At 36.9% G+C, this 21,560-nt stretch overlaps 1 protein-coding gene across 4 annotated transcripts in view; it reads left to right on the plus strand.

Annotated features, from left to right (window-relative positions):
* Positions 1–21,560, plus strand: part of rgs3a (regulator of G protein signaling 3a) — a 493,869-nt gene that overhangs the window by 163,410 nt on the left and 308,899 nt on the right. The window lies entirely within an intron of this gene.

Here is a 21,560-nt window from a genome sequence, read left to right on the forward strand (position 1 = left end):
TAAAGGAAATGTAACACTTATGGCTAGGCATGGGATAAAATGCTAAAACCATGATCGGTGGTCTACCCAGTCAGCAGGATCTGCATTAGAGAGACTCGTTTGTCACTTACGTGGCTAAGGATTGTAAATTCTCCTTCACAGTATTAGATAAAATTGCTTAGCGTCTCATTTTTAACTATAGATTTAATGTGGTGTAGCATAAATTATGTAGTTATTTTTCATTTACTCCTTAAGTGAATTAATAATGTATGCACTTTACAGCTGAAATTAAAATGTTCCTCTGCTTCACCACTGAGGGGCATAGGAATTGGCCCTCCAATATCTTTTGAAGGAATATATGGAGAGCATTATCACAACATGCTTACTTGAAAAAATTTTATTTTTTATTGAGTCCAAATGCAATAGAGAATATAACATATTGTCAACTTTTATAGCTCTATAGAGCTAGAAAACATTATTTTTCAGATTGTTTTTTTTATAAACAAATCGCAAGATAGAAAAGCCAAACCTTCACAAGATTCCAGTCCATTGCAGGGCACACGCACATAAACACCCACACTCATTCTGGGCTGATCTTAACACTTACATGTTTGGAATGTAGGAGGATAATTATTTAGAAAGAAACCCCATGCTTATTCAGGGGAGTAGAGTATGCAAACCCTAAATAGTGCCAGTGCCAATGCCAATTCCTTGATAATTAAGCTGTGTGATATTGTGTGAAGAAAACCTTTTGCTGTATGCCAATGACTGGAATTGGTGCCATGTAGATTTGTGCTCCACATTGTATTCTACGTGTGTGTCTTTACTGCTTTTTGTGTTGCCTGCATCACAATGTTACTTTGCTTCTTTTGTAGTTTTCCATGTTGTATACCTTTTTCACAATTCATCCTGAATTGCTGTGAGTGTGTTCCTAACTGTGTTTGCACTTGTGTTATTTTTTGGGATTTTGTTCATTTTTGCAAAAAAACTTTGATTATCTGTGATAAAAATGAGGAATTTTTAGTGTTTTAGTTCCATAGATTGAACTTAAGTACCGATAACCAGCTGACGGTTCAAAATATTTGTGACTTTTGTAAAATGTAAAATATGCCTTCATATTACTTAACACTAGAATTGCCAGAGCCTACGAAAAAACTTGTAGATCCATCCCACCTTAAATCACTTCACACCTCTCCGTCAGCGTCTTTTGTCCTTTAAATGTGTTGATAAGCAGCAAGTAGCCTGCTATCACATCCCCCACCAGCGCACAGTTTTCTCAGCTCAAGTCTGTTTACCTGCGTGTCATTTGCTTGGAGTTGTATAGAGTGAGAAGTCAAGCAAAATCACACCTTTTATAAATACTATATTGTTATTTGGAGCACATGCATTTCATGTGTGTTCTGTGTCTACAACAAACTATGTATAGTAAACACATCGTTAAAACAGAAACGTTTTTCATGTTTTAGTAATAATTGACAAAATGTAGACATGAAGTGTATAATGTGTTAAGCCTGATTTCAAAATATCAAATAAACACTTTCACAAAAGGTACAAATATAACAGAACAAGTGCGCTTCTGTTCTTGAATAGACTTCATGTCTGACACGCAGGTAAACAGACTTGAGCTGAGAAAACTGTGCGCCGGTGGGGGATGTGATAGCAGGCAGCTTGCTGCTTATCAACACATTTAAAGGACAAAAGACGCTGACGGAGAGGTGTGAAGTGATTTAAGGTGGGACGGATCTACGAGTTTTTTCGTAGGCTCTGGTAATTCTAGTGTTAAACATTAATAAGGTATCAGCATCATTATCTCATTTCGCTGTCTATCATTTCATCTTTTGTGTCTACTTTTTCATAGCACACCTGTAGTGGTATATTACCTGGTGCGTGTGAGAAAATAACAGAAACATCAAGGAGTAATATACAGTTACATGCAAAAGTCTGTTCAACCTTTATTTAACATGTCTTTTACTGTGAATATACTGTATAACTGAGCAGAAGATGAACTGATCACCAAAATGCATAAAGATGACACATTTGTTTTCAGCATTTTGTGCAAGATTAGTGTATTGGTTTTGTTTAATACAATTGTACAGTGAAAAAAGGAAAGCACCATGCAAATGTTTGGGTACCCCAAGATGTTTGAGGTCTTAGATGACTTTTCTCAAAGTGGTCTCAGACCTCCATTAGCCCATTAGGACTTTGGCTTGATCACACTCATCATTAGAAAACCCCAGGTGATGCAAAGTCCAAAACTGTATAAATTCTCTCACTCCTCAAACCCAACAATCGGCAACAACGGGCTCCTCAAAGTAGCTGCCTAGCACTCTGAAAAATAAAAGAATTGATGCTCACAAAGCAGGAGAAAGCTACAAGAAGATAACAAAGCACTTTCAGGTCGCTGTTTCATCAGTTTGAAATTGGTGTTAAAAGGAATGTTGGAGGTGAAGTTTATGTCTAGAAGGCCAAGAAAACTTTCTGAAAGAACTGCTCGTTGCATTGCTAGAAACGCAAATAAGACCCCCTGTCTGACTGCAAAAGACCTTCAGTAAAATTTAGCAGACTCTAGAGTGGTGGTCCACTGTTCTACTGTGCAGCGACATCTGAACAAATATGACCTTTGTGGTAGAGTCAGCAGAATAAAACCTTTCCTGCGTTCTAGCCACAAACGTTAGCACCTGAACTTTGCAAATGAACATCTAAACCACCCTGATGCATTTTGGAAACAAGTTGACTGATGAAATCAAAATAGAACTTTTTAGCCACAATGTGCAAAGGTATGTTTGGAGATAAAAGGGTACCAAATTCCAGGAAAAGAACACGTCTCCAACTATTAAGAATGGCGGTGGATCGTTCAGGCTTTGGGCTTGTGTTGCAGCCAGTGGCACAGGGAACATGTCATTGGAAGAGGGAAGAATGGGTTCAAATAAAAATTTCAGCAAAGTCTGGAAGCACACCATCTGTAAAAATGTTGAATATAAAACGATGATGAGTCCTACAAGAAGATAATGATCTAAAACACACCTCTAAATCTACAATGGAATAACTCAAGAGTTCTAAGCTGATGGTTTTGCCACGACCCTCACAGTCCCCCAACCTAAACGTCTTTTAAAATCTGTGGAGAGATCTCAAAAGAGCAGTGCATGCAGAATTAAAAACTTTTTGCAAGGATGAATGAGTGAAAATACCATAAGTAGGAATTGAAAGACTCTTAGCTGGCTACCAAAAGCGTTAAAAAGCTGTGATCCTTTCCAGAGGGGGGTTACTAAGTACTGATCTTGTCGGGTGCCCAAACGTTTGCTTCAGGCCCTTTTAATTTTTTTGGTATTTAGTACCTGTGAATGATGGAAATAATAATGTAACCATGCTTTAAATATTAAGGAAATGTGTCATCTTTAACTTTATGCCTTTTGGTGATCAGTTCATCTTCTGATCACTTTACTATTCACTGTAACAGACAATTTAAGCAAGGGTGCCCACACTTTTGCATGCTACTGTTATTGCACATGAAGCATTTAGTATGCAGTGCACCTTGAAAGGGAAATGGCATTTGTCTTAGACCTATCCTGAAGAAACTACTGAAAGTAGAGTGTTCTAGATGCTGTCTTAAGAAACTGGCCAGTGTGGAGGCCAATGAACCATTCAGAAGTCATTGTCACATGATCTAAGCCAACAAACCAATCAGAATAAGTCAGGTGATGTGTAAGCAGCAATTCAGAGCTGTCATACAAATTCAGTTGTCTATAACTCGAGTCTCTGCCTTTATCCTGTGACCACTTGCTGACAAACCCTGCTGCCTGCATTGTTTCTTAGTAGATTGCTGTACATGTTTTCCCTCTTCATGAAGACAAATAAAACATGCAATGAACAAGCTTCCTCCTGTCTGGTGGTTTGTAGTTTATTTTATTTGTAGTTTCTTGACAGTATTGTGAGAAGTCAAGCAAAATGACACCTTTTCTAAAAAGATTACAATATGCATGCTTTCAAGGCAACTCAGGCCCCTTCTTCAGGCAAGATGTATGGTACAACATCCAAGTACTATTGACAGTATAGGATATTTCTTAGATTTCTTCCACAAGCATCAGGCACAAGTCAGGAAACCAAACTCTATTTTGAGCACCATTCCATCATAGGGTGCACATGCTTACCCATCTACTCACACCAAAACAGCGTTATTTTACAGTCACCAGTTATGTTTAGGATGTAAGTGGAAATTTGAATACCCTAATGAATCCCTTAACACAACGGTGTGATTGTGTAGACTACTCATAAAGTACCTTGGCCTGGAATCAAATCAAGATGTCTACCTATAACTGTAAAGCAGCAGCACTAGCCACTATTGCCACAGCTATAACTTTGGAGTGACAGTTGCATTTACTACAGATAGCATGTATAGTTTTAATTATCATGTCCCATATTCTTCTTCTAGTGTATAACTTCTCACACCCATCTTTTAAGTGAATGACATGGAGGCCTGTTTTAGTTTTATTTTGTACATCTCTCTTATTGTCCCTTACATTCAAATTTTATCTTGAGCCTGTACAGGTACAGTATGTAACATTATTAAAATGATTTAACAATAAAGCAGTATATAATGTAAACTTAACAAGTGGAAGATCTTTTAATTCCATGATTTTTATCACCATTAACATCCCGATGAGTATCGATTGATCTCTCATTCCATTCACCTGATCAATTTTCTGAACTCACTAATCCAATTCTGAATCATAGTGTCTATATATCAATTAGTATTTAAGTGTATGCCCCTCACTTAAAAATTTACACTTTAGAAATGTTTATTGTGGTTCAGTTTTAAATTTTGATATCAATATTAACGGCTAATTGTTGGCTTTGAATGACAACACTTCATTTTAAAAGCGAGAAATTATTCAGGGCTGTGAGTCTTTTAAAACAGCTGGCACCTTACTTCAGATTTGCACAGTATGACTCATTTATGTAAAACAAAAAAAAAAAACAAACTTAATGTTAATCTTGAGATTGAGATTTATCATAGGTGTCAACAGTTTGCAGTGTAAGAAACTTTATGAATGAGAGTAACTTGAACCTAGTGTCTTATGTAATATGTGTTAGCTTCCTCATCAGGTATGAGACTTTATGTCTGTAGTACAGTGAATTTCCTACTTTCATATCTACCACAGATTAGTGACAGTAATACAGTACCCACAACAGACTCATAAAGGTAATGAATACAATTAGTGTTGTAGTTAGTTATGACTGTTTTACTAGGTTTAGACAAGAAACATTAATGCAGTTGTCAATCTGTGATCTGTGGTTGTAAAGGTTATAAATGGTCTAATGGTCCTGAGGGGAAGAGGGAAAAGAATGGCCATGCAGGGTAACTACTGTCATTAATAATATTATTTTCCTTTTTAAATCTTTAATAATACTCTTTTCCTTTCTAAATCCGTGTGTGCAAGTAATGTTCTGTGCCAATTTCCCCACCCTCTTTAGTGTTTAGTTGCCCTGAACTGAGCAGACAGTTGTTGTGCAAGAATTGCATACAGCATATGTGTACAGTCTTCACTGTTGAGTCATTCAGTCTTTCTTCATACATCTAAGGAAACTAAAGCATTGGTGATTCTTTTTGACTATAGCCAAAATAGGTCATTTTTACTTCAGGTAATTCGTAAATCCACTGTCATGTAGGTGGGACTTAGGCTGAGATAAGTCATGCAGATCCAGACATATATATGTCTAGCTTCTGTGTATATATAAATCACCATGAGTGAATTGTGCTTAAAAATGGGTGGGAACAATTAGACAGTTCACTAAGTGTCGCATTTCTAAATCAATGAAAAACCCTGTCAGAATGAGTTGAAAAGAACTGGTGTTAAAAGAGTTGGTAAGAAAGAGCCACGGGAGATGCAGATTTCAGTACTCAAAATAGATGAATCAGTAAATGTGCCTAATAACATGAGCACAGCATCTACTTTCTGACTGCACATCTTACGAATAGCTAAGGTAAATTGACAGTACTGTCTAACTGGAAATGCAAGTATGCAATACCAGAATATAGCCGCAGTGTTTTAATACGTAGTACTGTATATTCATAGACCAAAATGCTTACCTAAACTCTGACATTATTCCATACAGTGAAGCCATAGAAATTCACCACAAGATATCATAGCAGACAAAAGGATTTCTCAAACTACTGATGCCAGGTAGATGCAGTGGTCTATCTGTCTCTTCTGTCACCACGCTCAATGTAATGTACACATTTTTTTCAGTGCACTTCTTGTACCTTGTGGTACTGAGCTCCTAATTTTACATTTTTTTTTCTCAGCATCAAATCCTTTGTTCAGTTTCTTTTGTTCTCTGTCTCTGAAACCCTAGCCATTTAAAGTGCACAGACTGGAAGAATTGGGTTTGAGTTTTTTTGGAAGAATCCCTGTGGGTGTAGGCTGTTCAGTGGCTGATTTTACTGCTATTCACTAGAAACTTTTAATAAGTTGTCCCCAGATGTTTATTCTTGTTTTGGAATTAGGTGTGGCTACACAAGACTATGCTGTGATTTATGTCCTGGCCATTTCAACTACCCCGCAGAGCTTTACTTTCACTTTTAATCTGAATAAACAGAGAAATAACATTACCCCATTAAAATCAGGCATTTTAAAATCACACAGATTTTGATTTCATTATTTTTTTTTTATCTTATGACTAACCTCTGCTCATAAACTAATATAGTTAGGTATTAATCTTCCTCCAATAGTCTTAACAGATTCAAATAACCCCAAAACAATGTGGTGTAATGCTCCTGGGTCCAGACCTGGGAGGGACACACTGCTTCGGTGTCCATAATAGTCTGACAGAGGGGGTTTAGGATACATGGAGAAGCTGGCCATAAAACCTGCTTACTGGAGCTGCTAAGTGGGGTGTGCACACACAGCACTTAAAGAGCACTTAGACTTCTTGTCCCAGCAGCTAAAGCCCATCAGATGTGCTCACAGGACCCAGGTGGGTGGGTTGAAGCAGGTCAGTGGCGTGTGTTAGCAGACATTAGAATGAAGCACTTGCAGTTGGGGGTGCTCGAAACTGCAGAAGACCTGTGAACGTGCAGCTGCAGCCGAGAAAGGCGACAGTGGAATTAACTGCTGAAGCAACTAGCGGCCTTTTTCAGGGCTAACTATCACCAACTTAATACAGAGTACTTAATCCATTCATCTGTCAAGGGTCATTGCAGTATTTATTAATGTTAATTCAAAATGAATGCGCTTCCATTATTATCTATACACCCACATATATATACATATATGGTATAGGGTTTGCAAGTTGTTTTTTATCTTAGATTTATTTATTGGGTTTCTGCCTCCTGATTTACATCGTTTAACAGGAAAGACAAATCAGTTGTAATTGATTTTTTTCTTATCTTTTTGGGTTGGGATGTGGTTTAACTGGTGTGTTTAGAACATTTAACAAATTTAAACAGATTTTTTGGAAAACATTAACTTAATACTGGAATATTGTATAAAATACTATTTGATACTAACATTTTCAGAGTTAAAAAAAAATCCCCAATTAAATTAAGGGAATGGCAAGACAACGAAAGAACAGTTGAAAAAATAATGATTCCCTACCCTGAATGTTTAGGAAATTTAGTCAAAGTGCTGAAAAATGTAATAACTTTCCTGTCAGCAGCAATAGCATTATTGAACAGATGATATGGTACACTTTTTAATATATATGATAAGTTGTAAATAAATATGTTTTTTCCCTCAAGTGTAAACACGGTTTTGTGGCAACTTTCCTTAATAACAACACTATCCATTTTACAGTACTGCAAATATAAAATCATATAACATCAAAAAAAATTAATTTTTAGTGTTTTTTTTCTCTTCTGAAGAGTATAATTAAGGAAATAAAGAAAAGGAATTTAAATTGAATCTGTTTTTTCTCTTTCATCCAATCACCCATCTTTCTTTCCCATTTACCAAAAACAAATCCAAGTCCCTCTGTAATGATTCAACGGATTTGAGATTACCTGCCAATCCACCAAGTTTATTATCATCTGCAAACCTAACCAGCTTGTTAATTTTATCCCTATCCAAATCATTGATATACACGCTACACACTAAAAAACAGCAGCAGTCCTAGTACTGATCCCTGAGGGACACCACTCTTAATTTAACCTGATTCTAATAAATTTCCTTGCATTTTAACCCCCTGCTTCATGTGTCTTAGCCAGTTTTGCACCCATCTACACAATACACCCTGAACTCCAACTTCTAGTTTGTGGCCCAAACTCTCCTATTAGTTTGCTGTCCAACCTTTTACTAGATCACTAGGTAATCTGCACTCCCAGGTCAATTGAGAGATCTAATCCTCCAGCATGTCTTATATCTGTTCCATTCAATTATGTGTTTAAATTTATATAACGCCCTTCTCTTCACAGAGCATAATCGATCACTAGGTCTTGATCAAGAATCCTCTGCCTCATGCAGCTCCTCCCTCCATCACTCCAAAGTGCTATTTTTTTAAATCTCATGATGACCTTTACTCTTACTGATGAAAAGACCCTAATATGCATTTTCTCCTTCACATTAGATGGGCAAAACCTTCGTTGCAATTACCGTATATACTCACATATAAGTCGGGTTTCGATCATAGAATTAGACGCCGAATTTTACGCCTGTTCAAAAATGCGACCCTCCAAGTTCACATCAGTTTCTCAGACGCATTGAAGTTTATTGCAGCAGCGTAGTTACCAATTTCTTTCATCAATTCAGCGACATTTAATCTAAAAGCGGCTTTATATTTTCTTCTGATTGAATGCACCATTGTAGATAAGGGATGCTCTTATGATAAATGTGTATGAGGGTGTGAGATACAAAAAACACAAATCAGTGCAAACGTTGCTTTGGAATAGTTCGGGTATTACCGTGCGGTCACGTAGGCACAACAGAGAGAGAGAGAGAGGTCAAGAGCACGCACTGATACAGCGCATTGCCGCACCCACTTAGAAAATAAGGCAGTGTGCTCTGTGGTTACTCTCTCAGGTGGGCGTTAGCATATCATAATATCTTGGACCAATAGTGTGAGTTTTCTGCATTCGACTTATACGACTGACATTATAAAATACCAGAAATTATACTGTAAAATCAAGTCCTGACTTATCCGCAAGAATATACGGCACATCAGATTACATTAGATCAGATTTTCACAGTAGGACCTGTCCTTCAGTCACATGATGCACTTGGTTGCTCTCCTCTGCACAGCTTCAAGTGCTGTTATGTCTTTCTTCTACTGTGATGACCAGAACTGCACACAGTACTCCAGTGGTGGTCTTACTAGTGCATTATAGAGTCTGAGCATAACGTCCCTTCACTTAAATTCAACAGTTCTTATGATGTAACCTAACATCTTATTTGCCTTTTTAATTGCTTCTGTTCATTGTGTAGTCAATGAAAATGTTACATCAACATAAACCCCTAAATCGTTTTCAGAAGTTACTTCCTGTAGCTCAATGTCACCCTTCTGGAATTGTAATTGATGTTCCTTTTGCCCATGTGGAGCACTCTGCACTTTTCTACAATAAACTCCATTTTCTAAGAGCCAATTATTAGTGCCATGGTATAAGTAGATTCAAATCCATTCTACTCACATTTGTGATCCAAACATTACTGTAACTGTAATGGCTACTCGATCAAAATCATAATTACGGTTATTTTGAGATCATGATTATTCACTGACATTGGAAAAATCATGCATTTATTTAAAAAAAAGTAAACTTTAACACAAGATTTCCTGTAACTCTAAATATAATTCAATATAAATTTTATTGTAAATATAATTCAAATGAGAAACAAATAAAAGATGTAGAAAATTAGATAAATAATAATGAAATAAAAAATATATGCCTAAATAAATAAAAATAATGATAAATTAGATCAAAATAAAATAATAAATAAAAATAGTAAGATCAAATATATTTTAGTGCACTGCCACAAACTGCTGAAAACTCACAAATATATTCAACAGTTTGGTAAAGTATATTTAATAAATTCCAGTCCAGTAACTCTGTCATTGTGAAGTAGCTCACTTGTTAATTACTTATTATTATTATTCTGTGTGAGCAAGAGATTATCACAGGGCATCTGACATACATTATGTTAATTACTTATTTTACTTATTATTCGTATTATTGTTGTTAAAATCACACATACACAAGCAGGAGGAAGGAGCCTATGGCCATGTAGTGTTTATGTCAAAATGCTGGAGCCTCATCCATTCATTGAAGTCAGCAGCCATCTTTATGTCTGAAGCATTGTCAGTAGTGATATAGACGAACTTGTCCTCCTTTAGGCCCTGTGCAGCCATCACTTCCCTTAGTTAATGGGTGATGATTTCCCCTGTTTTGTCTTCAGTAAAAAACATAGTTTAGAGACACTTTGACTCCATATTGAAATCACTGTCGATGTAATGAATTGTAAGACTGATATAAGGCTTCATGGTGTGTTTTGGAAAAAACTTTCTTCCATCTTCAATAAAGACAGTCGTAGAACCCAGAAGAGAATGCAGAACAATTCTTTATTTGCACAGAGATCAGCACAAATGTTCAAGTCCATGGAGTGAGCAGTTGCGTAAACAATTCATTTCATTTTGTACTTTTCTATTGCCTTTACCTTATGTAATACATCACGTCATCTAACTCTTAATGTGCATAATTTTATCATCTTAACCAATCAACTACAGCCACCAGTAATTTTATATACATGTTGATTCTTCCATTGTTCTGAACACAGCTTTGTTAATCATGGGTTTTCCCAATCATCTTATTGCTGCTTCATAATAGGAGTGTTTAGGCTTTCCCACTAGTTTCCTCGCTTTTAAAAGGGGTGTTCATTACTCATTTACCTCATTTTAACCTTAGTGATTATGTTGGTGGCTCCTCTAAGATGAGGCAAAAGTCTCACGTACCTAAACTTTAAACAACATTTAGTGAACCCTTTAGTGGCATTCAATTCTTACCCTTATGTTTAATAATTTGTTGTCATGCCGTCATTTAAGTATAGACTTGTATTAAATTGTAAAAAATATCATATGTTGATTAATAATATTGACTTAAAGTTCTATAAATAAAGCTTGATCATATGCCCATTGTGGTGGCAAAGTATTTGGCTGTAGGCACATCATTTGTAACTTCTTCATGGCATTTATTATTAAGGACAGACAGCGCAGTTTAGATGAAATGATGTTGTGGTGGCATCTTGTAACGCTTGTCCAAAGTGTTTAATAGTTTTTCTAGTTTTTTGTATTTCTGTTTGCTAATTGCTAATAGCAGTGCTAATTGGGTGCATGTATTTAGCTTGGACAATTGTCATGGTGTCTGGTGTTTCTTTATGTCTTTGAGAGCTGCGGTTGCATTAAAAAATGGGCCTTTAATTGATGACTATGTGGCGGTGGAAAAAGTTGAAAGAGCTTTACTTTTTTAAATTTTTTGCACCTTTTTTGTTTGGGTCATAGAGCACCTTGTGATTGAATTTCAGATGATTCAACAAATATGCTGTATTGGTGTATACACCCCTCCATGTAACAAATCTTTCACAATATATATTGTTGTTCCCTGTCAGACATCTTGAAACCAGAGTGTTTCCAAACAGCTCGATTGTTTTTTTTCTTGGTGACCAAAGGCTCTCTTTCTCTTGGCACAAGCTGAACTAAGCTTGCCACAGAGGGAAGCGAGTTTGAAGTTATAGAGGGGAGTAAATGTGCGTCCTTGGAAAGGGGTATGTTGTGTTTATAACACATGAGAAAATGGGAACATCATTGTGAAATGAAATGAGGTACAATACTGTTAATCATTTTATCTCGATTAATTTGTTTTCACAATTGTTCTAAGCCTGAATTGTAATTGAAGTTAAAATTTAATTAATTGCCCAGCCCTAGTGCTCTCAACTTTTACATTTTAAGCAGAGAGCTCATATGTTGGCCATGTGGCTTTTTCTTGATGAATTTGGGTGTGCAGTGTCAATCAAGTAGCTCTAGGAGTAGGTCTAATGATCCCAGTGGCAGAAAAGGGTTGAGAATTTTTTTTTGGATCATCAAAGTAGTATTATCTTACTTTACATTATAGTTCAGTTTGCATTAATAAGAACAGAAGACGTCCAGCAACATAACTCTAAAGTTTTCATTAAGGCACTCGGTAACCTTCCATACTCCACTATTGCAGTAGGAGTCAAAAAGTTAAAGTTTTTCCTAAAGAATTAATGCAGTGTGAGGTCATCTTTCTTGTGTTTTCTACTAACGTAGGTATAATTTAGACCTATTTTTGACTTTTAGAATAAATACAAATATAACTCCAGCTGTTTTGACAGTTTGAATAAATGTTGATTGTTTTTTTTGATTGCCAGTCATGAGCGTCCAGAGTGCTTCAGCGACAATGAGAACAGTTAGCCTTTGGCTGGCTGCCTGATTGCATTTTACTCTCACACAGAGGGGAATGTCATTTTATCACAATCCTGCTTTAACCTTGATTTCTCCTGTAAGACACAGAACAGCTAACCATCAACATATTGTTTTCCCAGTTTAAAAATGACTAAGGAAGTGTTCTTGAGAAGTCACATGTCATTATCCAGTAGTTTTAAGTATAAAAGTTTAATACTGTGCTATCTATCATTAATGCAATAAAGAAGGTTATCAGATGAGGTGGCTCGGGCATCTGATTAGGATGCCTCCTGGATGTCTCCCTGGTGAGGTGTTCCGGGCATGTCCAACCGGGAGGAGGCCCCGGGGAAGACCCAGGACACACTGGAGGGACTATGTCTCCCGGCTGGCCTGGGAACGCCTTGGGATTCTCCTGGAAGAGCTGGAAGAAGTGGCCGGGGAGAGGGAAGTCTGGGCCTCTCTGCTTAAGCTGCTGCCCCGCGACCCGACCCCGGATAAGCGGAAGAGGATGGATGGATGGAATTTAAAGTGGTAATTAAATCAATCAATTCTTGATACTGTGCACCCTTTCAGTCCACATAGAGTGGTGGACTTTACGTTTTATTTTTATCTTTTTTCAACTAAAGTTTTTGAAGTAGTAATTTATGACAGCAAAAATTAAACATGCCATTTTTTAAATTATCTTTTATCTACAGCCAGTATCAATGAATTGTAGTTAAATACAATCTGATGTATGAGAAGGTACCCAAAAATAACCGAAATTGGAAAAAAAAATGTTTTAATAATTTTTACTTACTGAAATTTTAGTCTCTTTCAAAGTGCTGTCCATGTCAATTAATGCACTTGTCCAAACAGTTTTCCCACTGGTGGAAACCTTTTTGGAATTGTTGAAGAGGAAAGTTGTCCAAGGCCTGCAGTGATTTTTCTTTGACTTCCTCAACAATACAAAAACCCTTTCCTTTGAGTTCTTTTTTCATATGCGGAAACAAGAAAAAGTCGCACAGAGGAAGATCGGGCGAGAAGGGAAGGTGAGGGACAACAGTCGTCCTGTTTTTTAGACAAAACCTGTTGGACACTAAGGGTGTGGTATGAGCTGGGGCGTTGTTGTGGTGCAGAAACTGATTCACCACTCTCTCCCATTACAAAAGCCACAGAACACATTTAACAAGCACCAAGAAAAACCGACACGGAATGTCGTATGAACAATACAGAGCAAGGTCACTTGCTAGACTGCCACAGAATGCTGTAAGCATGCTACACCTAGCAGTGATATTCGCAACTAAGTCGAGATTGCGCGCCAGGTACGGATTCCTGTTATTTTTGGGTACCCCCTCGTATGTTGTTTTCCAAGCTAATGTTATGATCATTCCAAAATGAAAGAACAAAACCACTAAAATAATACCATTCCAGACCGAGTATTAAATTGGATTTGATGTAAACTATGTAAGGAAGAGCATAGCAGACTTTTTTTGTCTTAGGAGATTGCACTTCTTTAATGTGGGTAATGGCATCCTTCACATAGTCTACAACTCTGTGACGGCCAGTATGATTTTCTATGCCGTGGTGTGCAGGGCCAATAACATCACTTCAAGACAGGCCCACCGAATCAACAAGCTAATTGAAGGGGCAGGCATAGTTATGGGAGGCACTCTGAACCCCCTGGATGCAGTAGCAAAGGAGAAAGCTAAAACTAAAAACTGATTGCCATTATGAACAAAGTTGCACATCCTTTCTCTGAAAAACCAACACTGAGGACTTTGAGCCAACAAATCATTCAGCAGGAGTGGGCAAGAAACATGAATAAGTCTTCATAATACCTCACTGTGAGTGCCAAGTCAGAATTTTCCTTTATTTTTAAGTTTCCTTTTTTTATTCATTCTGTTCAGACCATTGTGTGTGTGTATATTTATCTGTCTGACTGCCTGTTCAGTGAGCTTCTGTAAAAAGCCAAATTTCTCCCTGGGGACAAATAAAGATTATATCTGTCTGTCAATAAAATAAAAATTTAAAATTCAAATGCAAAGTTGTGGATTCAAGTTTCTACTCATCATATGTTTAGAGGATTATTTTTCTATGCTATGATTAGTGAGCATAACAGTAGATTGTTAATATTGGGAAATAATGTGAACGTCTTAAGTATGAATTCTCAGTCATCTATATTTGGTTCATGTATGTTAGCCAGAATTAAATTAGATCCATAGTACTGAGTCCTGACCTTTTAACTTCACAGTCAAACTAAAAAATAATTTTGTACAATTTTAATGATTAAAACTGTTGTAAATATAAATGCAGATTAATAGTACAACAAAAGTGTGTTCTCTGTAGCAATTTCAAGTAGATTGTTTGCTTCCAGTTATTGCCTCAAAGAAATCTTCAAAGGATTTCTGTAATCCTGCGGGTATTTTGGACAGAGATGATACAATAGACATTTGCCCATTGCAGCTAATTGGTCTTTTGGTTCTTGTTATTATGGGCACTTGTGAATGAATGTCGAAGGGGCTCATTTGGGCTTTAGTGGGCACCTCTTTAATCTTGAAACCAGTTTAGCATTTTGTACTTTAAAACTTGAAATGTTTCAGTTAGTTTGAACCAGATGTAGCCTCTAAAGATTTTAGATTGCTTGGCTTTTCTAACGATATTCGCTACAAACAATACAATAGTATCCTTTTTTTTTCTCTTTTTCAGTATCGGAGTCCTCACTGTATTTATGTAGCAGATAAACTCCATTGTCATTTATAATGCTAACCGTATACAGTATTAAGTGAAATATCTGGCGTGTCTAAATAAGAAGAGTAGGTTATATGGTGCTTTCTTATTTAGTTCACTGTGGTTTATTACTTGTAAAGAATATGCCACATTAAGCTGCTTAGCCATGCGTTATGTATTTACATAGCATTCAACGTTAGTTGACAGTAATATGAATTTTTTGTAGAAAACAATCATTTTTAGACTCTGTTGCATTTTAATAAACTCTCTTGTGATGATGACAATGATCTTGTGTATTATAAAATATTTCTGTCAGAGGTTTGTGTAGAGGACTGTCTTTGTCGTAACTTGGTGGTCCCAAAAATACTTTCAATAATTGCTCTCTGGGGTGATTAGTCCAACCAGATACAAAAGGGGCCTAGAAGAATCTTTGTACAATAAAAGATTTATTTTAAAAAAAGGCTCTGTAGTCCAAGAAGCTCTTAAGAGCTCAAAAGGAATTACCTAAGAAGGCAAAGCGATCCACAGCAAACACAATCTCAATGCAGAATCCCAGAGAAGACAAAAACAGAGCACAGGTTCAAAAATCCAGGAAATCACAAAAGCAGTAAGGCACAGGTAAACACTCCACTCCCTAGCGAAGTCGAAATGATCTGGCAAGAAATGTGGAATGCCCTTCAGTTTATGGGGTGGAGGGCAGTTCCTGATGGTTATTGGCAGGTGTCCCCGCCTCTTGGGGACCACCCACAAAACCCATAGGACATCCATCCATCCATCCATTATCCAACCCGCTATATCCCAACTACAGGGTCACGGGGGTCTGCTGGAGCCAATCCCAGCAAGGCAGAAAACAAACCCCAGGCAAGGCCCCAGCCCACCGCAGCCCATGGGACATAACCAAGGCATTTTGTAGCTAGAAACAAACACAGAGAATAATGTATCTAATAAATAAAACATTAATATCAATAAATAGCACAAAAATGGACAAAACTGGCAACGGCTATGAACCCTAGCCAGGGGAGAAATGCTGGCTTGAAACATGGCAGTCTTTAATGGATTTCTTGCCAAAGTTAAGAAAGGAAATGTCTGATTTGTTTGTGTTACTCCTCTTCAGATGTTGATCTTTCTCAGGCTTCATTTTTAGTCTTGAGACTCTCTGGGACACTGGTTTTGTGCCTCTTTATGGCTCATTTGGATAAGAGGCTTAAATGAGTAAACGGATACTCACTTGCAACTGCACTTCTTAATGCTTTACTTAAACATATGAAAGTACACCTAGGGTGCTGAGCAGTGACCTTTATTCTACTCTGTCATTTGCTGGCATCTTTGTGAAAAGGATGAAATTGCTGCTTCTGTGTAAAGAATTTTGTTAGTATAAATTGTTTCTGAGATAAGGAGTAATGGTTTCTTACAGTGGAATTCAGAAATGTGAGCATAAGATACCTTCCTGGAAAAAGGGGCATAATCTGTTGAAAGCAGATTGTCATTTTCTTCATTGTTTAGTTTCTCAACTGTTTATTGCCACTGTTTTATTCTTTAGAAAGATTAGACAATGCATTGCCAAGTTTGATAAATCTGGTGCAGATGCAGATAACCATTAGTTTGATTTACCTCACAGTTAGGGGACCAGGGTTCGCTTCCCGGGTCCTCCCTGCATGCAGTTTGCATGTTCGCCCCGTGTCTGTGTGGGTTTTCTCCCACAGTCCAAAGACATGCAGGTTAGGTGCATTGGCGATCCTAAATTGTCCCTGGTGTGTGGGTGCGTGTGCCCTGCCCGGGGGTTTGTTTCCTGCCTTGTACCCTATGTTGGCTGGGATTGGCTCCAGCAGACCCTTATGACCCTGTAGTTAGGATATAACGTGTTGGATAATGGATGAATAGTTTGATTTACCAACTTCAAAAAGCAATAATGAAAGGTTAGTGTATTTTCCTTTAATTTTACAGTGGCCTAGTTTGGTTTATTATTTTTAGCCTAATATTTTGTATATTTAAATGGTTATACTTTACTTGTTTCTTTATAACTCCATAAAATGGTTGTTCCTCAAATAAGTCTATGCCAGCTTCCTGAGATGTTTTGTGATCGTAGGAGTTTATCGGTCATGATGCATGTGCTTTTGTCTGACATGAAAAGTGCCACTTCATGGCATGTGGTAAGATTAGCTGCAAGAATGTTGGCATTCAAGGCTGCCTTGTTTATGGGGCATATTTACGTACTTTCTGTTAAATGTAGTCTGTTCAGTGTGGAGACTGAGTGTGTGTTTCGTTTCTTCTCCTCCTATTTGTGGTTTACATAGGAGGATATCAGAGTACAGCAGAGACATGAAGAATGTCCAGTTTGGAAGTCTAAGGGTTACCAGGTTATTGCCTGTGTTTCTTGTCCTGTTGTCCTCTGCAGTCTGAAATTATTTGGAGCTGACTGCATTGAGGCTGAGATGAGTATTAGTGCTATCTGAAGTCATGGTTTTCTTCTAGGACCTTATGAGTAAGGGGAGGAGTTCACATTCTTCAGGGTCTTGATCATGAGTGACACAGAAAAATTGAAGCCTCAGTAACAGCTTTACAGAAGTGCCAGCCTGTCTTAGGTTAAACTTTCAATTTGTCAGTCTGCATTCTCACATGTGGTCATTAGCTCTGGGTAATAATCAAAAGAATGAGAATGCAAGTACAGGCAGCTGAGATGAAGATAGATAGATAGATAGATAGATACTTTATTAATCCCAAAGGGAAATTCACAATGAAGTACCTGACTGGGGTAACTTTCCTTAACAGAGTTAAAGGCTCATTCTGGCAGTCAAAATCTGTGCTTTTCAGAATCAAGACGAGCCAGTTCTGAGGGTATTGGCATACATGTAGAATGCCACAGAGGGCACCTCCTACTATTTGAGGTTGCAAAACATTGCTAATCAGGCGGCCCAATCTCTCCATCTAGCCATCAAAGTCCTCACCAGGGAACGTGGATATTTTTATTTTGTTAATTTATTATTTGGTGCCTTAAAATTTAGAATACAGTATATCCGTTTACATATATATTTAAATGATTTGCTTAGGTTCGTACAATGAACCCGAGGTGCATACTTAACCATCCCCCTTAGTGTTTAAAGTCAATTGTTCATTACTACACTACACTACACTGCCTGCTTGCCAGGCTGGGATTTGAACCCGAGTCTCTGGAGTTGGGGGGCAGCAGGGCTCACCACTCTATTTCCCAGATTGAAAGTATTGTAATGATAATGTTTTATTTTTACTATAATACAGTGGGGGAAATAAACATTGAACTCATCAATATTTTTTTCAGTAAATGTATTTCAAATGAGGCAATTCACACCAGATATTGGTATTAACTCAAAAAATCCACAAATATAAAGAATTAGGCATAAATAAAGGTATGTGCAATAAAGTGGAATGACACAGGAAAAAAGTATTGAACACTCTAATTTAATACTTAGTGGAGAAGCTTTTGTTTGTAATGGCAGCATCAAATATGTATGAGGTTTGCAACAATCAGGTTGAGAAAGTCTTGGAAGAGCTCTTTGCTTTTACCTGTTGTGAGATGTTTCTTGTGTGCCACCTTAGCAGCAAAACCCCTTTTTATAGGCCATCAGTATGTACTAACTCAGCTGATATTAATCTGCACAGGTAGGAAGTGGAATTACTTTCTAACTACTTACAGATTTCATCTGCTTCCTTGCCTTTCCTTGCCTTAGTGTACTGCTTAGTGTGTCTTATTTTTTCCCTGTGTCATTCCACTTTATTACACATACCTTTATTTATGGCCTTTAATGTTGTTATTCTTTATATTTGTGGATTTCTTGAGTCTGTACCAATGTTTGGGGTGATCTTCATGTGAACAGCCTCATAGAAAATATATTTGCTGAAAAAAATGTTGACACATTCAATACTTATTTTCTCCACTGTATATATTTTGTGCAGGTCAATTTTAAGTTTGTCAGAATGCACATACATTGGTCAAAGTAGATGGTGTCTTTATATTTTTAGCTTTAAATTACTGTTCTGTGTTTATTGTGGTAAATTACTGCTGTCAGCTTGAAAGTGTTGTTCTAGGTAGGAGGTTGTCTATCTTTTTCTAAACTGGCTTCTAGCACTTACTTTTGTTAAACAGTCTGTCTGTAATATATAGAATGAATATCACACTATTCTTTATTTTTTTGTTCAGTTTTTTTTATTTATTTACAATCCGGTAAATAATTCGATCAAATATCTCTTTTTAAATATAATTCAAAACTGTATAAAAAGAAATTTGTGGTTGAAGGCTCATGCTGACATTCAGTGCTTAATTGCTGACATTCGGTCCTTTATTTTACCTCACACTAATTTCAGCATTGTGTTACTCTGTACATGCAATGCGGCAATACTTAGTTTTGCATCCATTTTGTACATTACTTCAAGAATCAGTTTTAATAATTTTACTTTTTATTCTCATTAATAAGACAGATTTTTATACTGCACTGTTATGCTTCTTTGGTTAAGATATGTACAAACAACAAATTGTAAGCAATTCTCCAGTCCTTGAAAAATATTGTTTTGGTCCTGATCCTGTTCCATTGCACTCTTGAACCATTAAGCATTCATTGTAGCAAAAAAAAAAACAAAAACATAATGGAAAATAACTGCCTTAATTCTTTAAAATCACCATTTTATAAAGTGTTTTTAGTGTTGGAGAAGCATACTTAGGTCCTTCAACAACATGTGTCTTTTAAAGGCTGCTGGCTTAATACATAATTCCTAAAACAAAGGTGTAATGAAAAATAAGTATTAAGGTTACATTTGATATGTCTTTGATGAATCTGTAAAGGCAGGAAAAAAAATCCCACTTAGTTTAATCCTGGTATTCTTTGACCACTGGACCCCCACTGGTACCCCACTCTACAAATGTATCAAATTGGGGTGCTCCGCACACTTCATTTTGTGATTTGTTTTAAAAGTTTTGCTGTGTATTATTTTCATACTTCGTTGCACATTTTTTTAAATTGTCATTAATTAAATTATTTGCCAAGTTTAAACTGCAAATACTTAAGGAAGGAAATACTTAAAGATCATTACAACGCAACATTTAGTACATTCAGTAATTCCATTTGTGAAACATGAATACACTCCCCGTGCCTCCACTTAAATAAAATATGGATGGGCAGATGGGCACTGACCTCATGTTGTTTGTACCAAAAAAGCACAAAGCAGTGCAGCGGACTAGCGGAAATGACAAGGTGCAGTGGACTAAAGTTTAAGCAGTCCTGAGTGATTTTGTATAGGTTTCATATGTGCAGTTCCAGTTTTCTCTTCAATTGCATTATGCTCCATGCACAGAAAATCCTGTTTTTTGTGAAGGAGTGTCGGTGTACAAGTCATAAAAGCTACATGCTTTGCAGCTGTGATGTGAGCAAACTGGCAAAAACATTAATAATGAGCATACAAAGGCATGTTAAAGTACACATGTACATGTAGTAGCACTTAGAATGTTTAACTTATATTCAAAGTATATTCAGATATTTTTTTTTTTTATGTGAGTATGCTACTGCTAATTTTTGTAGAGGAATTGACAGCCCTACTTCATGTATAGGGTGGTCCAGATCTAATTATACAATTTTCATTATGCTATAACAACGTGCAACGCAGGATGTTGGAAGAATTTGGACCGCCTGCAGTGCATTGTACCTCGATCTCCCAAATCAACGAAGTGTTTGACCGGACTGGTAGCGCCAATCACCCGAAATTGTATTGTTTTCCTGCATTGCATTAAGAGTTGCATAATTAGATCTGGACCATCCTGTACAGTTTATTTTACATTTTTTTTAACATGAATATACTAGTCATGGAAGAAGTGTTAGGGCACCACCTGGGCACCCCTTTTAATGTTTACAAAGTCCTTGAACTGAAACAGGTGCTTGATGGCATAATAAACAGGGCAAAACAATAAAGCTGTTTAAATGAAGAAATAAACAAGAGGATTTTTTAGTCATCTCTCTGCTGCATTAAGTTCAGGTAGGTGATCCAGTCATCGGTTTGCTCTCTCCTGAATGAGACGTGCCACTTTTGTAGTGGAGAGACCACAGTAGGTGGAGTCCTTTTCCTATTAAGGGTGAACACCCCCTTGTGTCATGGAGTAGTACTGTTTACCTCAAATGTGCCTGCTCAGCAAACCTCAGACATGCATGCCTTACTGTATATTTTCTATCTTATAAGAACTTACTTTAATGCATCATAATTATTACTATTGCTATGTGTCTTGTGCTGAGATACTGGGATCCTATAGGCATGTTTTAAAAACATTTTTTAGAGACTGGGAGGCTACACATATGAAGTGGTAAATTCAAAAGAAAAGCTGGTTCAGCAATGAATGAGTGTTATGGTGTATAAAATCTGTACATTTTGGTTTCCATTATATTTTGTTCAAGACAAGACAACAGATGAAATTAACAAATTAAAGCAGGTTTTCTTCCCTTACACCTTACTTTTAT

Source organism: Polypterus senegalus, chromosome 9, assembly GCF_016835505.1.
Source record: "Polypterus senegalus isolate Bchr_013 chromosome 9, ASM1683550v1, whole genome shotgun sequence".
NCBI classification, from domain to species: Eukaryota; Metazoa; Chordata; class Cladistia; order Polypteriformes; family Polypteridae; genus Polypterus; species Polypterus senegalus.